Raw genomic sequence first — 25,977 nt, forward strand, 5'->3', positions numbered from 1 at the left:
AATGAAAAACCATAAAACAAAATCAACAACAGGAAGGAAAAATAGAAAATTTGCAACAACTTGAAGTTAACAATATGCTACTGAATGACCGATGTGTTGTTGTAAAAGCATGAACAACATGAAGTTAACATGAAGTTAAATAACAGGCTACCAAATGCCTAACATGTTGTTGAAGAAGTGAAAAAGAAAATTCCTTCAAGTACATGATGCTGCTATCTGACCTGTGAGTCACTGAGGAAATTCACAGGAAAATAAAAACTTTTTTTGAATGAATGTAAACGAAAACAAAAATCTCAAACAACCTGAGATGTAGCACAAACGGCATTGAAAGGGCTGTTTATCCTTGTAGGTGCATGAAGGCTGCCTTATGTGAGATGAGAGTTTTCATGGCAGCCTAGGATTATACTGAAAAAACTGTTGACAGTTTTGAGGAACTTAGTGGTGTGTGATGTGTAAGTTTTCCCTTGCCACTCTCCCTTGCCCATCTCAGGACTCTCCTTTGCCAATCTCCCTTGCCACTTTTCCCTTGCCAATCTCAGGACATTGTGACTTGGAATGCTTTTGTGGTCATGTGTCTTGAGTTTATAATAATTGAAAATTATTGAGGTTCCTCATGGTTGTACATGTACTTCCTTCTTTGAATTCGTCAAACTCCAAATTTCACTCATTGTGTTTTGCAAAACAGCCGTCTGCCACACTTTCTCTCCCTCTCTCTTCTTGTTTTGAATTTACATACATAGTATATTGTTCTTTTTTATTATGTTATTGTATAATTTTTTGATTTGCTAAATTTTATTTACTTATTTAGTTTCATTATAATTATTATCATTTATGATACAGTTATGTATAGGCCCTGGTATATTCATAACTCCTCCCCTTGTACCCTCCTCCTATTGAACCACCCTATATCATTACTATAGTATAGTTCTTTATACACAGTCATATGCCCATCATTGTGAGCATGAAAAATGGCAGAGTCCAAGACTCTATTGTCAAGATATACTTAACAGTATCATTGGAGCCCATCTTTGTCTGGAAGTAGAGATGCATACTGCGTTATATCCTCACATCTAGATATGACAGTCTCCATTACACAGTTACTGTACATCCTGTTAAATGAAAAGCCACAAAGCAAAATCAACAACAGGAAGAAAAAATAAATTAATAGCAGATGTTAAATAACATGTTACTGAATGACTAACGTGTCACTGAAGAAATGAAAATCAACCTTCTTAAAGGAAATGATGCTACTAAAATAATAAATTTGTCTTCTTATTCATGATGTTTACATAGTGGAGAGGGATGCTTGCCCATGTGGACCACCATTAGGGTGGAGAGGGTCAAGAAATGGGGGCAAGTGGATGAGATAACTGCCTTCAATCTTCGTTTTTCTCCTGTATCTTGGGAAAGTGGAGAGAGAAGGAGAGAGGGCTGCTCCCAGCAACCCAATCACAGCAGCATGTAGGAGATGAATGGATGGACATCAGGTAGATCTGTCTCTGCCTGCCAAATAAAATAAAAATGAATAAGATATTTACAAGCACCTGCGTACCCAGTCACTAAGGTCAACACTGATTGGAAGATGTACTTATACACTCAAGTGCATTTCTGCTCTTCTCTGGACTTCTGTGTGCTGCATTTCTTCCTCAGTGCAGTGTCAGTGTGAGCTGATAAAATAATGAACAGATCCCCAGTGCCTATAAAACTGCATCACATAATACAATGTTAATAACAATAAAAAAAACATACATCCCTTAAAAGATGACATAGGATTTAGTATATTTTTGAGCAGTAACATTCAGATATGAACCACCACCAAGGGAAAATTGAAATTTTTAAAAATCATATGAAACAAATTTGTAAAAAATTTTGTTTAATTTGAAAGGCAGGCAAGCAGAGAGATCTTCCATTTGCTGGATCACTCAATAATTGCCCGTGACTACTGCTGTGACAGGTGAATGCAGGAACCTTGAATTCCAAGTGGGTTTCCATGTAGGTGGAAAGTATCCAGGTACTTGAACCATCACGTGCTGTTCCCAGGACATACATTAGCAGGAAACTGGATGGAGGTGGAGTAGCTGGGACTCAGGCAGATACTCAGTTATGAGATGCAGGTATCTCACTCTACAGCTTACCTGCTGTGTCAAATACCCACTCAGGCTACATTTTCCAATGGGAAAAATTACTGAACATAAAGAACCAGTTCTTTACTGTGGAAAAAAAAAATAATGAACAGATCTTAGCAGTCAAGGTTAGAGACCCGCAAGCCATGAGGCAGGATGAGGTGATGGGAAAACAGTCTTAAACATGCATGGGAAGGTTAGGCTTTGCATCTTCCCTGAAACCCAACACTTTAGCTGTAACTAAGACATTATCATGTTAAAAACTGTAAAACAGTATTTCCAACCACTACTACAGCAGACTGAAAAGATATATTAAACTTACTTAAGATATCATTTTTACAAATCAGAATTTATTTAGGTCTTACTGAGTATGTTACCAAACTTCCTGTATAACACATTAAAAATTCAGGCATTTTTCAAGGATGTATTCATTTTGTTTAAAGCAGAATTGGAGACCAAGTAAGAGTAGGAGAAAGAGACAGGCATTCAATCTGCAGGTTGGCTTGCCAATGGCTGTAATAGTCAGGGTTTGGCCATGCTGAAGGTGGAAATCAAGAGCTTCATCTCGAACACACATGTGAGTGGCAGGGACAACAAACCAAGGGGTAGTACATATTGGTCACCCAGGCTTACCAGCAGGAAAGTGTATTAGAAATGAAGCCACTGCTTATAACATGAACTGGAGCTCCCATGGTTGTCCAGCATTGCAAACAGTGGACTGATTATTGATGGTTGAACAATGAAGGCTCCAATTCAAATATTTTAATCAGTCCATTTGTTTGGGCCCAGTGTGGTAGCCTAGCAGCTAGGGTTCTAGTCTTGCATGTGTCAAGATCCCATACAGGGTTTGGGTTCAAGCCCTGCTGCCCAGCATCCCATTTGGCTACCTGCTTGTGGCCTGTGAAGGCAGTTGAGGAAGACCCAGGGCCTTGGGACTCTGCACTCTGGCGACCCAGAGGAGGCTTCTGGCTTTAGAATGGCTTGCTGGCCACTCGGGGAGTGAATCAGTGGATAGAGGATCTTCCTCTCTGTCTCTCCTCCTCTCTATATATCTGACATTCAAGTAAATATAAAAAAATAGACATTTTTAAAGATTCATTTTTATTGCAAAGTCATATATATATACACACACATGAATATATATATATATATCTCCCCTTCTCCCTTCCTCTGAATGAGGCAGCCTGTGCTGGAGGCAGCCATGTGGTACCCTGCCCGACTCTTGGCCCCAGTGCTCATCCCTCTCCAATGATCTCTCCTGCATCAGAATGAAATGTCTCCACCCAGCTTCCCTTGAAGCGGAACCTGGAGATGCCTGCAGCCAGATGGGCACCAAATACCTGAGTGGCAGTCATGGCCTGATGAAAGTTAGAGTGAGCAGGAACCTGAGCACCTGTACCAGTCAGACGCTCAATTCTTTGTGTCCCCCTGGCCACACACAAAGTGGGGGCACCGCTGAGGATGTGGGCTGGTGTGGATGGCTCCACACCTAGCATGGATCCTGCATAGCAGAAAGGGTGGTTCAATGTCCTGTAGATATCAATCTGGGAGAATTCACATGGCATGGGCTATGGTGGCTCCGGCTTCACGTCCTACTTCTGCCTCAATTTGTGGCACTGAATACACCAGCAGGCACAGCAGTGCTTTCTTCATTTTGCCAATGGTGTTCCCAGTGGATCCTGTATGCACTGGCTCCCTGCTGAAGTACTAGTTCCACCAGGAGCATCTAGAAACAGGAGAATAAGACCAGAACCTAGGGTATCAACTACCTGTTGTGCGGTAGCCTCCTATAACTCCTCCCATGAAGAGGGCACCCCAGGCGTGTATCACCACAGTTCTCGGTCATGTCATGTCACCCCATCACTTACGAGATCCCACCCCTGCCTATTTAGAAAGTATTTTAGGAAGGAACATGAGTCACCAAGGAAGTGATCATCTACCACAGGTGGGTCAAGGCCCAGAACTGGAAGCAAGGTCACCCTCCACACAGGTGCCTGACTCTAATCTGTCCAACCCGGCTTCTCTCTTCAACTCCTCTGCACCTTTTATGTTGTCTCTCTCTGGAAACAACATTGATTCAGACATGCTACCTTTTACCACATCTAGTGCTTATTAATTCGGTAAACAAGCATCGACTTCTCCGATGGCCAAATTAACCACTGTCTAGCTGACATCCCATAGCAAACCTCAGCACATGCCTTCCAGAATGATGATTGTGGTAACCAAACACGAGACCAGGTTCACCATACATCTGCTCACTCTTGCAGTGGCTGCAGCTGCTTGTAGATAATCTGCTGTCAAAGGGGCTGCCTCATTGAATGTCAATCACTCATCATCTCCTCCACTTCCTCCACTCTGCGGTCCAGTGTGCATCTGTATTGTAAGTGGCATAACAGCATGAAATTATCCATGAAAAGTTCTCATGGCTATTTAGAAGTTGTGGGCAGCAGAGGTAGGGGGTCCCCTGTGGGCAACTGGGGACACACCAGTACATGTGGAGAAAAAAACCCAGACACCTACACACAAATGATAGCCTGCCTACAAGCCTGAGCAGAGAGTGGTTCTGCCAATCCCTGTACCCTAGCCTGCCCAATGGCCTTGGTGTCCATGGAGACCCAGAGCAGTGCCAGCAGGTGAGCCAGTGGCTGGGCCCACAACCATCACTGTGCATGTCAGTCTGTGTGATGGTGATGCTAGATCCCAAGAACAGCATGTGCTCACCTGTGAAGCGTTATCAGGCATGGATAAAATCTACTCTCATGTTCGGTTTGAAACTTTGGAACCATTTTTCTATTTAAATATTCAAAATTACAATTTTTGCAATGACTTAGACTTTTGAATTTAATCTCATATTTTCACGTTATATTTAAGCAAGTGGTCTTTTTCTTTAAAAAAAAAAAAATCAAGCTCAGATCCTTTGCCAAGTTGCATTTTCTAGAGATGGGTTCATTGGTAGTCAAATGGGCATTGTCAGAGGTTCTTGGAGGCTTCAGTTTCAAGATTTTACTTTTGGTCAGACATGAAGCTAACTGCCTGGAGGCTTCTGGGGGCTTCAGCCCCAGAGCTTGGGACAGGGTGCTCAGCTCTCATCCTGTTCTGACTGCAGTTCTAGCATTTTGATTTTATTCTTTCAACCTTGACAGAAAATCCAACACTGAAAGTGCCAGAAGTACAATTTTTTTTAAAAGATTGATTTAGTTTTATTGAAAAGTCAGACACAGCAATCCAGGCAACCGTAACCGCAAGAGGAACAAATGGTCATTACCCTGAAGTCCATCCGTTAAGCTGAAGACCTGTATCTCAGCCTCCCCAACAATATGTTGTCCTAAGAGACCTACAACAAATAACCTGGGCACACTTACAAATCTGCAGACATTCACCTTTCCCTGGCTTCTCTGTCCACATTTCAATATTGTCAGGTCTCACCTCTCCTGGAACTCTCGAAAGTACACACATTAAAAATACAAAGCATCTTAGAATTAACATCTTCACTGTTCTGCCCAAGCAGAGGGTGAGGACTGTAGACATACAGGGCCCACGCTTAGGCGCTACCTGTCCTCAGAGACTGTCCGTGGGAAGCCAGAGAGCAAGCAGGTACTGGGGAGTGCCAGAGTGACCAGACACACAACCAAGAGAGTGAGCCCCTCCCTATCATGAGAGGGGCTTTATAGGGGCTTGTGTGGGAGGTGGTTATACAACCATGGAATACTGCTCCCTCTCAGGTTCCAGGTGGTGATAGCTGAGCATCACAGCTGGGCAGAAGGGAACACCTAGGTGGTGATGGGGGAGTGGTTTCCAAGTTTGCGACCCTGAACTAGCTGCATACCTCACTATAGAAGATTAACTTTAAATGTTAAAAAGGTTTTAGTGAAATTAAGCTTCTAATGAAGGAAAGTGTTAGCAAAATAGAAAACAGCAATTTCCTTATAATTAAGATAGGATACAATGCATCTATAATGACCAGTATTGCTAATATAGAACCCTAGACAAGATGTCTTCTCACTTTGTCTCTTACTGTGAATGCATAATCAGGTGTTGGGTTGGAATTTATCGCAACACCCTAAACAGAGGAGTTCCACATGAGATAATACAAAGGCACAGGAACTTTATTGTTAGCACGCTAGGGTCCAAGTCTCATCTGACACAGTGGAGTCTTGACAAGGATCCTAACCATACGTTTCACATAGTTCATATAGGGTTTTGGCTGCAATCCTAGGAATGCGCCATTGATTCTATAAAGACATTGGCAAGATTGTAATTGGTCAGTTTCTATCACCCATGACCACTCTGGTGGTCGGTCTCTCTTATCTGTGTCCACCCCAGTGTTCACCCTCTATGGCCATGGCCACTTAATGGCAGAGACCTTTCAAGTCTCCTCTGATTAGTCAGCTCTGCTTATCGTGTGTGGTGGCCCACTGGGTGGAATCGGCTGCCTCAATTCTAGGGACTGAAACTTAGGCCTAACCTGTCTGAGGCCTGCTCAAGACCTGTCATGACTTTACCTTGGTTCTCCTTACAGCAAGCGAAGCTCTCATTACAGCAGCCAGAATTAGTGGTTAGCTTAGCCATTAATCAATCAGCATCACTTTAACATCACTTATCCTATATTCTAATTACCATTACTTATCCAACCCTCTGCTAACTGCTATCTCTTAACACATATATGCTTTAATTACCTTATTACTAGTTACTCATTTAATGCTATCCCTAATGTTTTCTTCTAACACTTGCGTATTTTTGCCATCAACTTGATTTTTATTGCTAGACATTCATTTATTTAACTATTTCTTAATATTGCTCCGCAATACTACTCCTCATTAGTATCATCCTAGTACTATTTACCTATTGCTTAGCACACTATTCTCTTAATTCATTTATCAGCACACTTCAGTACTACTTAAGTCTTATTTTAGTTCCTTAGTCTCACACAAAAAATTAAACACAGTAAGGAAATTGTATGCATAGTGGTCAAGTTTTAAGAACTATCAATTTATATTAACAGACCTTTTATGTATGGAGGTAATCCAACAGAAATCAAAACCAAAAATGATGAGATACTCAAGCACATTACTATGTACTAATAAGAAACAAATATGGAATAACATTAAAATACAAAATGCAGGAAATTAACACCAGTAAGATGAGATTAAAAAGATAAATGTACACTGTATTTTCAAATGTTCTTTAGTTCTGTATTTTACAAAGCCAGCCAGGCAGCACGGAGGCTGGAGCCACAGCACGCTGGATGAAGCCAAAGCGGAGAGGGGTCCGAGGGCACAGCTCACCGTCTGCAGCCCGAGCGCGCCTGCAGCTTCCACGGGGTCTTTCACTCTGCCAGGCCGTCAGCAGCTTCCCCGGGGCCACCATCTGGGCCCTTCCCTCGGCCAGGCCATCCACAGCTCGGAGCGCCCGCAGCCTCCCCGGGGCCGCCATCTCGGCCCTTCCCTCGGCCAGGCCATCCACAGCCAGGAGCAAGCGCGGAGCCTCCCCGGGGACGCCATCTCGGCCCTTCCCTCCGCCCTTACGCTGGCGTCACAATGAAGATGGCGGCGGTATCCGGCGAATGCCCGGATGAAGGTGGCAGCCCCGAGGCCCGCAGGAATTCGCCGCTCGTCCCCGCCCCGAGTCCTGAGGGACGGGGGCTCCAGGCTGTCCTCAACCGGCAGCGGGCAGTGGCCTGCCGGGGACAGGCGGTGGGGGAAGAGGCGTGACAGCAGAAGGAGGGAGAGATGCGGCCGGGGGCGGGGGAAGGGACGCAGCCGAGCGCCGGGCCGAGGGCGGAGCCGCCGCCGCTCCCAGGCCCAGCCTTCCCAGAGGGCGAGGCCGCCTCCCCGCTCCCCGCGGCTCTCCCCGGCTCTCCCCGCCGCTCCTCCCTCCCCAGCTCCCCAGCTATTCCCCTCGTCCCCTCCCATCCTCCTCCCCACCCCTCTCCCCGCTCCCGCCTCTCCCCATCCCTCTCCCCGCACCGGCCTAGCATCCCTCCATCCCCCGTCCCACCTCCTTCCCAGGCCCGCCCCGCGCAGGCGCACAGCTGCTTGTCGGTCCGCCCTTTCTTGCTGTGCATTTCCCGCAGCAAAGTGAGAGAGGAAATCCGCCCGCCTGTGGTCGCTGCCTTCCCGCGCCATCACTGTCCGTTCTCACAGCGACCCTGAGTGGCGCTGGCAGCACCGGGGGCCTCCCGTCTCCCAGGCAGCGGCCCTGGGCCCTCCCGTCTCCCAGGCCGCCTCGGCGCCGCAGCGTCTCCCTGGGGCGCAGGGCTCTAACCAGAACCTGCAGTACCTAATGTGACTCAAGCACACAGGAAGTCTGCATTTCAACATCTTTATTTCAGTCATCTAGTCGGCATTTGGCATTTCCCGCAATGAATTGTAGCTGGTGAAGGTTGGCACACTTCCCGGAGTTCGCGAACAGAGAGGGCAGGAGAGCGGCCAGTAGGCGGACGTCTCTGAGCCGACAGCGCCCCCTGCTGCGGGGAGGCTCAAGCTGCAGACCGGGAGGCCAAGCCTCACTGCCCCTCCCGCCCTCACACCTGTGTGGTTCTGATTGGCTGCGCGTCCTCTGACGCAGCACGTACTCAAGGTCTGTGCGAACGATCCAATCGCGCGCGCCCAAGGAAGCCCTGCAGAAGCACACTGGATGTTGTTTCCTGGCTCGCCACACTGGCCTTCCTAGTTCTGCTGCGAGAGAATCCTGGGGCAGTGCAGCCGCTGACCCCCGAGACCTGCTCTGCTGCTGAAAGAGGCTCCGGCCCGTGCAGACGCTGCTGCCGTGACCATGGCCGTCCTCTGCTCGTGAGAGGCCCGGGCAGTGCAGCCCCTGCCGCCCCGAGACCTGCTCTGCTCGTGAGAGGCTCCAGGCTCTGCAGCTCCTGCTGCCCGTGACCTGCTCTGCTCGTGAAAGAGGCTCCAGGATCTGTAGCCCCTGCTGCTCGTGACTGTCCTCCAGCTCAGGAGTCCTCGGAAGGACGCCGGATTCCTTAGATGCTGGGAAGTGGTGAGTGTGTGAGAGCATCTCCTAAGGTCCCCAGGGCGGGAGGGGGTCCAGTAGCGAGACCTTGGTGGCCTCACTCTGCAGTATTGACCTTGAACCTTCAGGACTCACATTTTTCCAAGTCGTGCAGTGGGGAGGGAGAGTGTCCAGGGACAGTTCGAACTTCATGTTGGGCCGGATTTTCTTTTTTAAAAATTGGTCCTAATTTTGTTGCGAAACAGCGTCTGGAGCCCACAGCTAAGTCCTCAGTGTAGCTCCTCCTAAGGGGCTCACAGTCACCTTGTTCCAATGTCAGACCGCACAGACCCCAGCAATTTACCTCACAGCTTTGCTTCAATGTTGGGGGGCAGCATCTGGTGATGGCCTTCTGGTTGGCAGAAGCCAGGGGTGGCACAAAGACCTTACAAACAAATAAAGGGGTACAGCAGGGACTACCCCAAAGGGGCTTCTATAGAAGAACTTAGGAATAAACCGTTAAGGTACAAGTTGCCTGGTTCCATTTATCCTGATGGCTTTTGATATGGTGCCACCTGTCCCCACTGCTTACGTTCTCATACTTGGGAATAAATGTCCCCGTGAATTTTGGAGGGGGTTAAGTCAGATTCTCCAGAGAGCATTAAGGCAGGGAATAAATCCCCAAATGTCCAGAACTGGTCATAATGCCAAGAGCTGACTTTTGCCTTGAAAACTCGCAACACACTCCACCGTTTCCCCCAAGACACAATTCATTCAACTTTAGTAATTTATCTTTGTTTTCCTCCCACAAAATTACCATTAACTCTGTAAAAGGACTGTTTTCTGTGAACACTAGGCATGAGAGAAAAGCAGTGGCTGCCCACCTGAGACACACAGTAAGATATCATCGCCCTGTCTGGGTGAGTGTGACAGTGCTTAAGATGACATGCGGGACTCAGGTGGTTTTATCAGAATGTGTAGGTTCCAGTTCTGTTCAAATGCAGTGTGAAGTTAATGCACATAGTGGCTTGGGTTTTGAAAAATCTGATTTATTTCCAGTCTTGTTGCTTCACCTTTGTCCCAGGCTTGACTGTTGCAGGCGTGAGGAAAGCGAGACATTGGATGAAAAAGTCTGCCTTTATCTCTCTGCACAGTAACTAAAATTAGATGAAACTTAAACGTCTTAGTACATTTCCCTTTTACCTAACTGAAGTGCAGGCCCTTTATCAGAATGTCCTCACTTTGTGATTTCCCCTTGGAAAATTTGCATGCTTCTTGATATACCCTTCTTTTTTCCTTTTGCTGAGTTTGAAAAACCTTTGTAACAAACAGGACCAACTTATTTTGGCTCACTCATTCCCCCTGAAAGATAGCAGTAGAATGGTATGATGCTGCCCTAAAGCTGGAGGGCATCCATTGTGTTCCCTCTGTTTTGTATAGTTAACCCCTGCAGCATTAATGCTTTCTTTACCCATCCTCAGTTCCATTGCTTGCAGACATATTGGTATCAGCTAATTAGAAGCTGATACTTAAGGGACAATGTAGGAATGATTGATGCACTCTGGATTCATTCAGCCTTGCCTAGGAGTGAAACCTTTGCAAAGACCCTGGTGAATCCTAGGACGATGTGCTTGGGATACACAGCAGCTTCATTTTACATCCACAAGTTGATTCAGTCAGAGGCAGTTTGTACCAACAAAGGATTTTTGTTAAAGTGAAATTGTGATGGCCTGGAGTACTTATAAATTTGTGAATGTATTTGCCTGGTTTAATAAAAAGTATCTTTTGTGCTCAATGTCTGGTACAAGGATCTGAAGACCATGCAGGTTTACTGAGACAAGAGTCACCTGATCCATGGAACTTGGACCTACCAGACCCTAGATAAGCCAAGGAGATAGCTCTGGGTGGGGTCCCTGTTGAATTCTTAAAGGTGACAAAAACCAGAAGGAGCTAACACCTGCTATCCACTAATATTATCCTGCACCTGTGTATAGAGGATGAGCCTTGACTCCGTGGCCCCTAATAACACTAGATGAAATAATTGACTTGTTTTGTAATTGGTGGTAAGTTGGTATTAAGCAAACATAGCACATCTGGTAATAAAAAAAATCTCAGCGGTCACAACCATCACTTGGTTTTGAATGTGTGGTTGCAGCAGAGAACTAAGATGCTGGACACTCCAGGCTGTGAGGTTTCCAGGACCAGATTGTCACATTTTCTGGCTGCTTAGAATTGGATCAATCAGTGCAGTGATCCCCCCTGGGCACTGTGTCCTCAGTGAGAGTGATCCCCAAGGCCTGGGAACTTGGGTAAGTTTCTGATTGGAACTCCTTGTGAAGTTAAGCATGCTGCTTCCTAGAGCTCATTCTCTGTCATGTCCAGGTGCCTTGATTTACAGTTGGCCCATTTATGTAGGATTTATGTGCCCTGATTTGAATGTTACATCTTCTTTCTCTTGCATGGAACATGAATTTATTCAGTAATCTCAGAGAAAGAAAAGGCAGTTCTTGGCAATGTAAACCTAATGACTGGGTGAGGAAAAAAGCATTTGTGAGTTCAAGTCTTGGTCTTTTTTACCTACGTCTGCAAAGGTGACTAAGTCCTGGTTCTATCTGATGTGTTTGATTGCCTAACATTTATTTCTTCATTATTGTGGTAGCACAGCAAATCAAGCTGCTACCTGCCTATGGGTGCCAGTTCAAGATGTGGCTGCTGCTTACAATTGTGCTCCTCACTAATAAATCTAGGAAGGCAACCTAGTGGGTTCCAAGTGCTTGAGTCTCTGTCACTTGCGGGACACCCACAAGAAGCTCTAATTTCCTTGCTTTGGCATGAGTCAGCCATATATGCTGTTATATATGGAGTGAACCAGCAGATGGAATATTTTTTTCTGCATTTCAAATAAATAAATAAACCTTAATATATACATTTATTTTTCAGGGCAAGTTGCAAATTAGAAGAGACAAAAATCATCTATCCAGTGCTTCACTCCCCCAGTGACCAAAATGACCAGTGCTGGACCAAGCTGAATCCAGGAGCCGGTAGCTTCCTCCTGGTCTTCCATGTGGGTTATAGGGGCCCAGGCACTTGGATGATCTACTGCTGGTTTTCCCAGCTGATTAACAGAGAGCTGGGCTGGAAATGAAACAGATGATTCCATATAGGATACGGTGTTGTAATTGATAGCTTTACATATTACACCACAATGCTGGCCTTGGCTTTATTGTTTTATACTGATGACAATATTTTTCTTGCTTTTTATTTCTCATATGCTGAGTCATAGCAAGTGTTTTACATATGGGACAGTATTCTCACATTACAAATCGTGGATACATTCTGATGCTGTATAAAGCATTGGTAAGGTAGAAGGATTGGAGTTTAACAGTTTCTTCATGTACATTTATTTATTTTGTGATTCTCTAGGAGTTGGTTTGATTTCATTTTTTTTTGTCTAGTATTAATTGAATTCTCTGTGTGATAACTTTGCTAAATAGTGGTTGCCACTAACTTACACTGTAAGCATGAACTTGTACTGTGCACTGCAAGTTGGTGAGCATGTCACTTGTGTTTTGTAAGATTTTCCTCTACATAATATTCTGCTTTGTTTAGGATCACTGGGGAGAAGCCTGTGGTCCATTACAATTATGTGTGAAAAGCTGCACCAAACATCCATGCCAATTCTTGTGTTCAAATTGTTTCTTTTTCTCATAGTTTTTAAAAATATTTTTTATTCAGGTATTTTAGTTATAGAAGTCATGGAAACAGAGTGATCTGTCATTTTCTGGTTAACTCCTTAAATTCTTGCAAAACTGTGCCAATGCCTGTCCAAAAATAGGAGCCAGGAACTCCGTCCGTGTCGATGAGAGCAGTTGCAAAGACTCACTTGTGAAATTCCCTGATTGCTCCCAGGGAGTGCGTTGGCAGCAAGATGGAATTTGTTGTGGAGTCATAGGGCAAGCACAGCAATTCCAGTGTAGAATGAGTGTCTGCTGAGCATTTTCTCAACCCCTCCAGCAGATTCTCACACCTCATTTTAATTGAGCATCTTACAGGATTCTGTTTTCTGTTATTTAGTTATTTATTTTTTCTTTAGCCCTAAACTTAAACCTAAACCTTTCGCTAACCCTAACTCTAACCCTAATGCAAACCCATTATGCACAGTGTGAGAAAACATGGTTTCCGTGATAGCTGGGTGTAATTGTGAAGGTGCGTGAAGTCAGTGACCTGAATGGAGTTGGTCTCACACAAGAACCACTCTGCCCATTCGTGTTGAGTAGAAGCTTTTTCACGTGCTGATTTCTGTCCCTATAGCTAACATGTACTTATGCTGTGGCTGATACCAGAGCCTTGGTTTTCTTTCTTTTCTTTTCTTTTCTTTTCTTTTCTTTTCTTTTCTTTTCTCTTTCTTTTCTTTTCTTTTCTTTTCCTTTCTTTTCTTTTCTTTTCTTTTCTTTTCTTTTCTTTTCTTTTCTTTTCTTTCTCTTTCTTTCTTTCTTTCTTTCTTTCTTTCTTTCTTTCTTTCTGTGATTCCTAGAGCTTGTTTCTTATTATCAATTACATTGTATTATGTGACACAGTTTTATAGGTACTGTTTTCTGTCATTTATTGAGATATAAAGGATATGTGTCTCCTAAATTTTTATTTGTATAGTTTACGTAGAGTCTGCAATGTTCCTTGCCTATAATCTAAACCCAATTTTAAATAACACTGTACTATTCCTATAAAAGTTCAGGTATGTTATGGTCCCAGTTTTTTCACCTAGTCTGTATACAATTTCTGTCATTCCTTTTAGTTAGTGTAATTGAAACAATGTTCGTTTTTGGTAATATCACTTTGAATAAAGATGTATCTATTAAATGATATGTGGAGCCTGGCGCAACAACATAGGTTAAGGTCCTCACATTGAATGTGCTGGGATCCCATATGGGCGCCAGTTCTAATCCTGGTAGCCCCACTTCCCATCCAGCTCCGTGCTTGTGGCCTAGAAATGCAGTCAAGGACAACCTAAAGCTTTGGGACCCTGCACCCACATGGGAGACCAAGTGGGAGGAAGGTCCTGGCTCCTGGCTTTGGATTGGCTCAGCTCCAGCCTTTGCCGCTGCTTGGGGAGTGAATCTTTGCACAGAAGATCTTCCTCTCTGTCTGTCCTCCTCTCTGAATATACACCTTTCCAATAAAAATAAGTAAATCTTAAAAAAAACAAACTTAAAAAAAATGATATGTGAATACAGAAAGTGAATGTCTGTACCCTCATTTGATGTCAAACATTCGTTTTGAATGACCTGACATCTAAAATCATGTTGAGCTTTTTACCTGATTAATTTCTCTATTATTTGTTTAAGAGAATGTGAGAGAAAATCAGAATTTCACTTCACTGGTTTGCTTCTTAAGTGTCCACAACTGCCAAGTATGTCTCAGGGCTTTGGCTGGGAGCTGAGAACTAAGTGCAGGTGCTTCCTGTGGGTAGCAGAAACCCAATGCCTAAGGCCATCACTGCTTCCCTTGGTCTGCTTTAATAGGAAGCTGGAATCAAGATCAGAACTAGGAATGTCACCCAGGTACTCTAATGTAAGCTAGAAGTTTCTTAACTGCTGGGCTTGACACTCAGTTGTGGTTTTTTTTTTTTTTTTTTTTTTTGTCATTACTGTTGTTAACTGAGATACATTAACTAAATTTTGAATACTGTATCTGTAATTGACACCAATATAAAAATGAATAAAACAGGGTAAGACAGTATGTGTATGCTGGAATGAATGTATCTCATTTCAACGCACATAATTCAAGTCCTGGCTACTCCACCCTTTCATTCCAGCCTCCTACTGATGCATCTGAGAAGCATCTGGTGGTGGCATAAGTGCTTGCATATTTCCCACCCACATGTGAGATGTGAGAGGGGACCTGGAGTCAGTATGACACAGCCACAGCTGTTAAAGCCTTTCAGAAATAAACCAGTGAACGAAACATCTGTTTTTCTGTCATTTTTCCTTTCAAGTGAATAGAGACATTGTAACTATCTTTCCACCTAAGTTCAAGGTTAGTTTTCCAACAGTGACATTTACAAGATGTCAGGTAACACCTTTGTAAATCAAATATGGCATGAGCAAGAGGTTCAATGGGAAAAGCAACCCTGAGTTTTGATTAGCAGATTTTGTGACAGGTGTTGTGAGGTCACATGTTACATTGCTGCAAGCAATGCCAGCAGTCCATGGAAGGACTGGTCATGGTCTTACATTCATTTTCTGATCCAGTTCCCTGCTAATGTGCTTGGAAGATAGCAGAAACTGTCCCAATTCCTTGGACACCTGCACCCCTGTGGAGGATCTGAGTGGAGTTCCAGGTCCCTGGTTTGGGCCTGCACCTTGCTGCCTCTTGTGGCCCCATGGGGAGTGAGCAAATGGAGGGAAACTCTCGGTCTGTCTGGCTTTGATTCTTGCTCTAATGCTCACTTTTAAGCAAATAAATGAATTGTTTTTTTAAAAAATTAAAAATGCCTGCAGTGATAGTCTAGTGGCTAAAATCCTTGCCTTGCATGAATATATATAAAAAAAAAGAAAAAAGCAATAAAGAGTTAAAAGCACACTAATCATATTTTATACTTTGTAGATGGGAACTGTTAAATTTCTCTTAGATAGTCCATTGTTGGTGTGAAGGGGTGATTTCTAATTTTGAAAATTCTAGTAAATTTTGATCAACTTGTTTATGAATGCTGCCATTAGGTACAGTGCACTATTTAGGTACACTACCTAATGGCAGCATTCATAAATATACATATACTGTATATGTATATACAGTATACAGCATTCATATATATACATATACAGTGTAAGCTGAGCAAGCTGGGTAGCCAGACTTTCCGTTTATCTCTACTGTTAGGCATACCAGGTCCTTCATTCCACTTGCGTAAGTTTGTCATATTGTAAACTGTAATCGCCGCGCACTGTGATGGAACACTGGATCTTGTTCCTTCTGTCACACGTTCTTTTGCCACCTGTTCCATCTCCTTCCTATCCCCAATCCTCATTCTTCTTAACCTGTAATAATCACCATTCTAATTTTGCAGCCATTATGTTTTGACATTTGTATGTATGATAATATGCTAGATTTATTTCTACATTCACCTTATTTCATTTTATAATATCCAGTTTCTTTTTCTTTTTAAGATTTACTTATTTTTATTGAAAAGTTGAATTTTGAGAGAGAAGGAGAGAGAAAGATCTTTCATCTGCTACTTCAGTGTCCAGGTGGCTACAACTGCCAGGCTGTGCTGATCCAAAGCCAGCAGCCAGGAGCCAGGAACTTCTTCTGATTCTCCCAGGTGGGTGCAGGGTCCCAAGGCAGTGGGCTATCCTCAGCTGCTTTCTGAGCACACAAGCAAGTAGCTCGATGAGAAGTGGGGCAGCTGGGACACGAGCCGATACCTAAATGGGATCCTGGTGCATGCAAGATTAGGACTTCAGACCCTAGGCTACCACACTGAGCCCTATTATATTCAGGTGCATCTATTTTGCAGCAAATAACAATATTTTATTCTTTTTAATGGCTGAATGCCATCTTGGCAGTCATTAGGTTTCACTACTAATACCTTCAGGAGAAACAATATCTAAAAACAAAAAGGTTTGAGTCTCTTCATTTCTGTTTCTGTGCCTTTGATTTCCTTCCCTTGCCTACCTCCTTTGGGAAAATATTAAATTGAGTAACAGTGAAATGTTGGCATTCTTATTTTGGTGCGTATTTTAGAGCTTTTGATTTTTTGGCATTCAGTTGTATGATGGCTATAGGTTTGTCATCTGTAGATACTTTATTGATGTATATTTATACATCAATTGAGGTGTATTGGGGTATCTCTATAAATATTTGTAGATTTGTACAACTTACATATATGTAAGTATTACAGAATATTGAATTTTATTGATAGTTTTCTATAGGATTATTTCAATGGTGCTTATCTTCCATCCTACTTATGTGAAATAGTTGGCTTTTTGATTTTCATTTATTGGCCCATTTTCTACATTCTGAAGTTAGATGCACCTTAAATATTTTGTGTGTTTATTGATGTGTTATTGGATTCATTTTATGTATATTATGTTAATAATTTTCTATCTTTTTATCAGGCATACTTTATGATTTTTTTAGCTATTCCAAGGTATGAAAAGTTATTTCAGAAGAAGCATTAAGAAGTATTCCATTGTGTTTTTAATTTAAAATACAGTCAGATGTAGGTTAAAATCTCCCAAAAGCTGATTGAGTCTAGTTTTGGAATCTAAGTGTTGTTGGTGCATAATAAATTTGAAACTGTTTTTTCCTTTCATATTTTTACATTAGCTCTAGCATTTTTAGTGTGAATTTGATAGAATTTAGTAGTGAAGACATCTACTATTGATTTTTTTTGCAGTTTTTATTCCTGATTCAATGTTGTTACTTTTGATTTTGTCAGGCTTTTGTTTTTTTTTAAGATTTATGTATTTTTATTGAAAAGTAAGATTTATAGAGAGGAGAAGAGACAGAAAATCATCCGTCCACTGATCCACAATGGCCAGAACTGAGTCCATCTGAAGCCAGGAGCCCGGAGCTTCTTTTGGGTCTCCACTTGGATGTGGGATCCGAGTCTTTGGGCTGTCTTCAGCTGCTTTCCCAGGCCACAAGCAGGGAGCTGGAAGGGAAATGGAGCAGCTGGGATTTGAAATGGGATCCATATGGGATCCCAATGCATTCAAGGTGAGGACTTGAGCCACTAGGCTACTACACTGCCCCCTTGTCAGATTTTTAATGTCTGCAATTCAGTTTAGTAGGCTCCAGAATTCAACCATTTCTAACAACTTGTTCATTTATAATTGCTGTTAGCAGTCCCTAGTGATCCTTTGTGTTACTCTCAAATCATGAAAAAAAATTGTGCTTATTTTTATTGGAAAGGTAGATGTACAGAGAGGAGATACAGAAATATATTCCATCCACTGGTGCACTCCCCAAGGAGCCGCAGTGGCTGGAGCTGAGCCGATCCAAAGCCAGGAGCCAGGAGCTTCTTCTAGGTCTTCCATGCAGGTTCAGGATTCCAAGGCTTTGGGTCATCCTATATGCTTTCTCAGCGCACAAACAGGGAGCTAGAAGGGAAGTGGAGCAGCCGAGATAGATCGGGCATCTATGTGGGATCCTGGTGTGAGCAAGGAGAGAACTTCAGATACTCGGCTACCGTGCCAGACCCACTGATTGAAAATTTAAGAGCACTATGATGATAGGCTTGGTTTCTCCTGGTCTCTCCTCCTTGGCTAATTCACAGGCTCCAGCTTTTTACACCCTCACATGGTGTTTCCCCTATCCTTGTACAATCTTTTTTAAACAGAGCTTTACAGTTTTCATATTATTTTCAGAATCACATTCGTGGTCTACCCTTCATGATATAAAATTTAGGGAGACACATTTATGTCCATAGTAGTTAGACGGGAACCAGTGATCTTCCCCAAACAAAGACATCACTGAGGTGGATTAATGTTATGATTATTTTTGACTTATTTGGAGAAAACACCATTGTGCAGAGTAGAGATTAGCTAAGTGCAGGGTAATGACTAAGTTTATACGGTGTCAGGCTTACCCACAGAGGTTCAGAGCGCCAGCCATTTATGAGCCTTACTGTGGGGAGTATAGGATTAGGCAACATTCCAAGGGATTATAAAACATCCAGCTCTGACCAAAACTCCAGCCCAATGCAAGGCTCTTGCATGTAAATGGGGGCAGGGCAATCTTCTGCTTTATGGCTCTCTGGAATGTCCGCCAGGCATCCACATCACATATTTTAAATCACTCACACTGGGAAGTAGCACTTGGGACTAAATGAAACATGGAATGATGCATTTCCAAAAACAGAAACCTAATACCATTGTAACACAATATTAGCTAATGCTGCTTATTTTCCTGCATAATCTACTAAATTGGCCCAATGATAAATCAATGAAGGTTTTCTGCTGTTTGACAAGTTACTATTATACTTAGATCTTCAAACTTATCATAGGTATGTTTGTCAACACACACAATGATATTTGCCAGTTTAGTGAACTAGGGGTGATATTTATAAGATTAAAAAGAATTGGGACACAGCATGGTAACCTAGTGGCTAAAGTCCTCACCTCATACACTCTGGGATCCCATGTGGATGCCAGTTCTAATTCTGGTGGCCCCGCATTCCATCCAACTCCCTGTTTGATGCCTGGGAAAGCAGTTGAGGACAGCCCAAAGCCTTGGGACCCTGCATCCGCATTGGAGACCTGGAGGAAGTTTCTGGCTCCTGGCTTCAGATATGCACATAATTGGCAGTTGTGGCCACTTGGGGAGTGAATCATTGGATGGAAGATCTTCCTCTCTGTCTCTCCTCTCTGTATATCCGCCTTTCCAATAAAAAAAATAATAATAAAAATAAATCTTTAAAAATTTTAAAAAGAAAATTTATATTCTAGTTATTAGATTTAAAAAAATTTAGATTTTTAATATTTTCAAAGCTTGGTCTGACTCAAACAAGAGAAAACTTCACAAGGGACTCCATCCCTGCTCATCTCTCCCAGAGGAGCCCTGCCCTCCTTATCTGCATGCCTCAAAGGGGTTTCTGAGTTTAGATGGCCCCAGATATGGAACCTGTGTGATGACCAACTTCTGCCACAGCAGCTTGGATGATCCAGACCATCTCTGGCTCCCACACACAGATTATGTAGGTCATTAATTGGAGACATATCATTGAATTTGATTTTCTTTTATCTAGTGTGTTCTACTTGTGTGGCAGTTAGAGACGTGTACATTTGCAGAATATGCAAACACACATGAGAGAGTGGAAAGGACAGTGAGACCCTCTATTCACAGGTCACTCCCACCATGAACCCAGTGTCTCCAGTTCAAGGGTTGGCCAGGTCCAATCCAGGAGCAAGAAATCCCATTGGGGCTCCCAAGTAGGTAATGGGTTCAATCTCTGACATCAATAACTGCCATTTCAGGGGTCTCATCAGGAAGTTGATCAGAAGCAGAGTGACTGGTGTAGAAACTGGTGCTCTGTTAACAGGATGACAGCATTACAAGTGGTGGCTCAAGCTTTTTCGTCTCTGACAACCCTGATTAAAAATATTTTAAAGAAAAAATTCTCATGAAGCTTCTCAAAATGGTGTCAAAGAGAGAGCAAATAGAGACATATTGGAAGAAAATTCAAGATTCACTAAAGGCAGGGAGACTCAGTGTTATTTGAACTTAGAACTGGTTTCTGTGTCCCCGGGCATGACCAGGTCAAAGGAAAACTGTAATCTCGGCAATTGCAAGTGAGAACATAGGACTCCACCTCCTGCTGACGGCCAGCAGAAGGTGACATCACTGCTTTTTCTGTCCTCAGTTTCCTGTGGCCAGAACCACGCTCTGGCTGAGTGGAGTGGAAGTATGGGCCTGGGGCCTGCAAGGGTGATGAGGCTCTTTATGAGCATCAGATCACGTGGATTTCATCTTGTCCATCTGCAGTTCAGCTGTGGGTGACTTTGTATGGAAGCAGCACTTTTGCAGTGACTGTACATTGGAAGTATTAAAGTTATTAGGGAGAAGTTCACAATAAACATTTTTAAAAATTGATTTCCTATAAGACAGCATTACAAGAAAAGACAAAATGACTGCTGGTTTACTCCCAAATGTCCTCATTAGCTGAGGGTGGGCTGGCCCTAGTTAGGACTGTGGAGCTTCTGCTGGTCCTCCTACATGGGTAGCGGGGCCCCAGGACTTAGACCATCCTTTACTGCTTTCCTAGGCCTTTAGGGAGCTGGATTGTAAGTGGAGCAGCTGGGACAAGAGCCAGCGCCCATGTGGGATGCCAGCAATACAGGTGCTTAGCTACTGACTGCTGGTGCTATCTTTTTGTGTTTCTGTTTTAGAGGCAAGGACAAAGAGCATGGAGAGAGAGTATTCATAAGCTGGTTCACTACCCAAATTCTTGTAACATAATGGACTAAGTTAATCCTGGCAGCTAATGAGGCAAGTGTGGCAGCACAGCAGGTTAGCAAATGATTTGGATACCAGTATTTTCTGTAAAGAGTGCTAGATCAGGATTTGGCTGCTTCTAATTAGCAGCTACCTGCTGATGTTTCTGGATAGACAGCAAAAACTTACTTGAATTTTTTTTAAAGATTTATTTATTTTTATTGCAAAGTCAGATATACAGAGAGGAGGAGGGACAGTGAGGAAGATCTTCCATCTGATGATTCACTCCCCAAGTGACTACAATGGCTGGTGCTGTGCTGATCCGAAGCTAGGAGCCAGGAACCTCCTCCAGGTCTCTCACATGAGTGCAGGATCCCTAGGCTTTGGACTGTCCTCAACTGCTTTCCCAGGCCACAAGCAGAGAGCTGGATGGGAAGTGGAGCTGCCGGGATTAGAACCAGTGCCTATATGGAATCCTGGCATGTTCAAAGCGAGGACATTAGCCACTAAACCATTGTGCTTGGCCCCCTATTTTTAATTTTCCATTTGGGAGCAAGCAAGGATACCATTCCTCATTTCTAGCTTTGACTTGGCTTAGCTTGGCTCTTCTAAGTGTGTGAGGAGCATGAACCACTAGATATAAGTTCTTTTTGCATTGTAAATAAGTGAAATAATTGTTAATAATTGGAAGCTATGTCTTAATCTAACTATCCAACATAGCTGAACTCGTCTGCTTGATCTTCATATTTCAGTGATGTTCCAAGTGGACTTGTGCAGTCAGCTATAAATGAATTTGGCATGATGGCTGCATCTCAGCCAGGCACTCTGGGTTGTGTTTATGCAAAACAAAAACTAAATCACTATGGCAACAGTTTTTTGAAGTTAAAAGTATTTGAAAATTGATGGTGGTGGTGATCAGAACTGAAAAAAATAAGTTAAATTTACAAATTTTCTGATGAGTTCTACTTATATCATTTTTGACATTATAAAAGGATGCAATGGATTATTTCAAAAATTTCAAGTGATAGTTTATATTTTAATATCTCTAACTCCAATTGACATTAAATATGATTTCCTTTATAAGCTATGCTGCATATTTATATGTTGATGTGAGTATAAATGTAACAGTAAGGGGTGATCACACATAAATTGTTTGAATTACAGTGATTGTTTCAGAGCTAAGAGCTTTTGGAGAAAGGTGACATTAATGTGCCTGTCCTTTTAAGAATGGGATTATAAAATGAATTAATTTTTAAAATTAATTAAATTAAATAATTTAAGTTAAATGATTTTTAGTAGTAATGAATCAAAAAGACTAATCTTTGAGCCTGGCATTGTGGTAGAGTGTGTTAGATCAGTGATGGTCATACTGCATAGAATACTGCAGTGCCAGATTGATTCATGGCTACTCCTTATTCAGATTCCTGCTAATGTGCCTGGGAAGGGAGTAGAATTTGGTCCAGTGATTTGGATCCTTGCCCTCCATGTGGATGTAGATAGAATTAATTGCTACTGCTTCCTTTTCCATTGATCATGTCTCTGCTTCTGTACCAGTACCAGTACTAGTACGAGTACCAGGCATTATTGATTCCACTGCCTGGTAGTATGTCTTCATCTGAATTGTGATTCCAGCTTCATTTTGTTATTCTGGATAGGTTTGACTATTTGTGGTCTTCTCTGTTTCCAGATGGATTTTGTATGATCTTTCCTATCTCTGAGAAGAATGTTTTCAGGATTTTTATTCATATCACCCTCAATTTGTACTTTACTTTCAGTAGTATGGATTTTTTAAAGATTTATTTATTTATTTAATATATATATGTTTATATATTTATTTTTATAATCTTTACGTAGTTGACTAGGGAACAAAGGGTCAGGGCCCGCAGAAAAGTTGGTAAGACCATTGTTTCTACAATATTTTTTCTGTATCTGGGGTAATTAAAGGGAAAAACCCCACCCAGCCTCCCAGCCATTACTGGTTCCCGATGTGGGACATGCTCTGAGGGTCCTACTCAAGTGATTTTGATAGATCACTAGTTCAGAATTGGTGCCAATCTCGCCATTCTAAGCACAATGAAATCTCTCCAGAATGCTCTGGCTTACATAGTTCACTTTAGAGTCTCCGTTTGCCCAGATTTCACTGCCAACACATGGCTGGAATAGTAGATCAATTAGTTCTGTCCTCTGTTGTGGTACTAGGTATCCTCTGCAGGTTCCAATGAACTGCCATATCCTCCCTATGTACTTGGATATGCTGTCCCCTGCTCCATCTGAGCCTCTGAGGAGGGCTTTGACACATGCACTCCATGGTCAGCCCATGTAATCTGCACTTCCCTTCATGCTTGGGATTCTGAGACCCGCAATTCAGTACAGGGGATTCCCAAAGAAACTTCATCCTAGGTGATCCCAGATCAGATTCTTGTATGTGCATGTCAATACAGGGTTTGGCACAGTCTTTCGCCCCAATCAGCTTATGCATATGCTAGTGGTTGCAATTGCTGGATCAGTTCTGTTTCCAGCCCTGTTTTTCACTCAAACCAATGGGTGTTGCAGTCCAGACTGATTCTATCCAGCATACACTCTGTCCTCACATTAACCAGTGGGAGCTGCAGCCTCGTTGGAGCAACCCACAATAACACCCACCAGGCCTGCCCATTGTTCTGTATCTCATGCTTGCCCATATGTACCACTGACTTGTCCCGTCTGTCCCACATCCCGCTCAGCTTCCTACATGATAATGGACATTGAAGCCTAGTTCAACCAAACAAGGCTCACTATCCAGCCCACACACATACTGGCAGGTGCCATTCTGTCTAGCAACCACTGCGCCAGTCCTGGTTTTCATGCTCTCCAATGGGAGTGATAACCCCAGAGGGAGGTGCCTATTATTTCCCTACTGGGCCACTCCTACTCCTGGATCATGCACTCTCCAGGTGGTACTGCAGCTGAGATTAATAGAGTTTGCCCCCACTGCCATCCTCTGTCAGTTGATACTGTGGCAAAGTCCAGCCAACCCTCACCCACTCTGATTTATGCTTGCCCCAATAGGAACAGTCAGCCTGGCCTGGCTTTTCCCTGATCTAGCTGACTTGTGGTCCACATATGTTGTAGCCCAGCTTGGTCTAGTCTGCACCATTCCAACTCACATACTCCAGTGGGATTGGCTATCCTGGAGGGGAGCCCTACACATTGCCCCTACCGGCTTTGCCACCTCCCTCCCTGGTTCTCATGTGTGCTGGATGGGTGCTCCGGTCCAGTCTGCGTAGCTGCCCCCTCCCCTTGACATTTGCCAGTGGGTATTGTAGCTTGGCCCGTCCAGCCCACCCCCAATTTCAGCTGATGCTGGTGAGGGTTACAGCTTAGCCCAGCCCTGCCAGCACCCAATCCCAGCTGTAATGTATACTGTTATATGTTACGGCTGAACCTGGCCCTACCCACACTTTCTTCTGGTGCTGATTCGCCAGTGGGTGATGTGAACTGGTTAACCTGGTCTGCCTCCGACCTATGTCAAGTGTATGTCAGTGGATACATTTCCCTGGCTTGGTCTGGTTTGCTCCCTATTGTGGTTGTTGCACTCACCTGCAGGGACTGTGTCCTGACAGAGAAGTTTCCCAAGCTTCTCCATCAGAACCTCTCCCAGTGCCAGATCTTGCACATAGTGGTGATTCCGTAGGCCAGCCTTACCTAGTTCACCTCGTGTCCTGGCAGGAACAGTGGCCTTATCTGAGTGGCCTTCAACCCATTCTGGTTCTTACTGTTGGATGTTTCAGTCCAGCCAAGGCTCATCCATGACCAGACACAGCTCCTAAATGGCTCAGTAGGGACAGAGACCTAGCCTAGTCCTTCCTACCCCTACCCTGGTTCTTACGAGCACCAGATGGTGCTGGAGTCTAGCCTGGCTCAGTGTACCCCAGACCCAGGCCACACTTGTGCTATTGGACACTGCAGCCATATCCAGATCAGAATGCAGTCCCCACTCTGGTCCCTGTACTCAACAGTGGGAGCCACAGCCCAGCCAATGTGTCTACTTAGCTCCCCAACCAGACTTGTTCCCAGCCATAGATCACATGCATGCCAATGATTGTTCTGACCCAGCTTGGCATAGCCCCTCACATGTCTTGTCTTTTTCTTTCGATGCTGTGGCCTAGCATTCCTGATTCATGCAAAGCAGTAGGTGTAAGAGCCTAGCTTGGCATGACCTCTGCTCCATCCTGATTTCTGATCTTGCTTGTGAGCTAAGGTTTGCTCGTCCTTGCCTAGTCTGCCCCCTTCCATAACCAACCCACACATTAGCCATCTGTTGGAGTTACCTTTACCCAGCTATCTTGACCCCCAGGCCTGGCCCATGTAATCATCAATGAGAGTTGCGATGCACTAGGGGAGTTTCCCAAGTTCTCCCACTTGACTCATTCCCACCAGATCTTACATGGCCGTGGGTGTTAGGCCAGTGCCTGGCATAGTCTGCCCTTCAATCTTGGTCTTGCGTGAGCTAGTTAACATTGTAGCCCGGTCCACCCCACATCCCATTTTAGGATGCACATTTGGCTGCTGCTCCATTGGCCTGCTCACACTGTTGTTAGATCCTTTACCTGTGAGTGATTACAGGTTCCATGGTCACACCTAGCTCAATCCATCACCACCCCAACTCTTGAGCTAACCAGCGGGACTTGTATTTCCACAGGGTTTAGCCCACAGATCCCCCACAGAATCTACCCCCGGACCTGTTTCTCTCATGTGCTGGTTAGTGTCATGGCCCTGCCAAATGTGACCTATCCCCTGATCCAACATTCTGTCAGATAGTAGTATCTAGTCCTAATAGACAGGCCTCCAGCCTTGGCTTTCACATGAACTGGCATGTGGTGGTCATCATTGTTCAGTGATAGCAAGTTCTACACAGGACTCACAAGTAGGCTGGTGTATCAGTCTGAACCATACAGATTAACTCATCTCTTCCCTCTAAACCACCAGGTCTCAGTAC

General features: G+C 43.7%; 1 protein-coding gene across 1 annotated transcript in view; it reads left to right on the forward strand.

Moving 5' to 3' along the window:
• Nucleotides 1–8,788: 8,788 nt before the first annotated feature.
• Nucleotides 8,789–25,977, forward strand: part of LOC121149977 (zinc finger protein 2 homolog) — a 48,357-nt gene continuing 31,168 nt past the window's right edge. The window contains 1 exon segment of the mRNA XM_040970608.1: nucleotides 8,789–9,116. The gene's annotated coding sequence lies outside the window, so the exon portion shown is untranslated.

Source organism: Ochotona curzoniae, unplaced genomic scaffold (genome assembly GCF_017591425.1).
Source record: "Ochotona curzoniae isolate NIBS_2020 unplaced genomic scaffold, NIBS_Ocur_1.0 scaffold_4921, whole genome shotgun sequence".
In the NCBI taxonomy this organism is placed as follows: Eukaryota; Metazoa; Chordata; class Mammalia; order Lagomorpha; family Ochotonidae; genus Ochotona; species Ochotona curzoniae.